Genomic DNA, 1,354 nt, shown 5'->3' with positions numbered 1-1,354 from the left:
TGGATTGCCCTCAAGAGGCTTGATCTCAATGGTTGGTCTAATTTTTATAATAATCTGTCTGAAATGCAGTTAAACAGCGGTCAGCATCCTGGGGTTGCCATGGCAATGTCTTTTTGTAACCATCTTTGTTTTTACAATTGGAAAAATATCCTAAATTACTGAAAAGTAATTAGCTTTGCCTTTTGGCCACTGTTCTAAAATCAGTTGTGATGGAGCAGCAGGTGCATCTGACAGCACAAGGCAGTTTTGACTATGGCTTTGAATAATTGCACAATTTTTGCTGACATGCAAATCACATGCAAATGTAAAAGATGTGTTATGAGTGCTGACATAAGCTGTTATTTAGCAGATAACAGGATCATAGCTCTCCGGGAGGTTCACATTCCAAGTGGAGCCCGAGTAACCAGCATAAGACAAGTGCGTTTTTGACTAGTTCTTAGGTTAGATGTTGAGATTTAATCTAGGCTATGTATTAAATGAGTATTGTCTCTCCTTACAGATACTAGCTCATTCTTTCAGGCTTGACACTTCTCAGACAATACTTAAGGTATTTTGCGTAACCTTCCTGTGGGGTTTGAGACCTTTACTATCTGCTCCATATTTGTATAAAATGAAATAATTTTTAAATCAATTTGTAGATATGAAACAATCGAGGATGCCTAATTCCATTACATTCCTGCATGCCACCAAACAGCAAGCACATGTAAGTAAGTCCTTCCTTCGTGTCAAAGGTCTAAATCTGTTCATGTACGAGTGTCAGCTTTACATTTAGTCGTTTAGCTTTAGACAACAATGAAAATCAAAAGGAATTTGCAGCATCAGAAATTTCCTTTCTTTTATTATGGGCCAATATTTGGTCCCTAGAATTAATTTTAGGGACTTTTATTTATTTATTTAATTTTTTACATTCATGAGAGCATATTTATTTTCATGAGAGCATACATATATTTAAAAAAAATATTAAAATAGTGTGTCACCATCTTATATCAAACACCTGAATTTAATCAATCAATTTAAATAAATTCTCAAATCATCAAATGCCAGTAGCTGTAAATATTGCACATTAACCACACATGCGGAAATACAGTATATTTTACATAAATGGCTGACATACTACATTTTTGACTTGGTTAAATGAATTGTTCACCCCAAAAATGAAAATTTGCTGAAAATTAACTCACGCTCAGGCCATTCAAGATGTAGATTAGTTTGTTCCTTCATCAGATTTGTAGTAGTTGATCATTGCATCACTTGCTCACCAGTGGATGCTCTGCAGTGAATGGTAGCATTATATCACTTGCTCACCAATGGATCCTGTGTGTGTAGTGAATGGGTGCCGTCAGAATGGGAGTCC

The 1,354-nt window shown here is 35.6% G+C and overlaps 1 long non-coding RNA gene across 1 annotated transcript; it reads left to right on the top strand.

Moving 5' to 3' along the window:
- LOC107702674 (uncharacterized) lies at positions 1-704 on the top strand. The gene is made up of 4 exons (XR_001635785.1): positions 1-31; positions 347-417; positions 500-547; positions 639-704. It is a non-coding gene; the product is annotated as an uncharacterized LOC107702674 (long non-coding RNA).
- The last annotated feature ends 650 nt before the right edge of the window (positions 705-1,354 follow it).

This window comes from Sinocyclocheilus anshuiensis, unplaced genomic scaffold, assembly GCF_001515605.1.
Source record: "Sinocyclocheilus anshuiensis isolate Anshui unplaced genomic scaffold, SAMN03320099.WGS_v1.1 scaffold6, whole genome shotgun sequence".
Taxonomy (NCBI): Eukaryota; Metazoa; Chordata; class Actinopteri; order Cypriniformes; family Cyprinidae; genus Sinocyclocheilus; species Sinocyclocheilus anshuiensis.
Note: the sequence above shows the minus strand (reverse complement) of the source record. Positions and strands in the feature narration are given on the sequence as shown.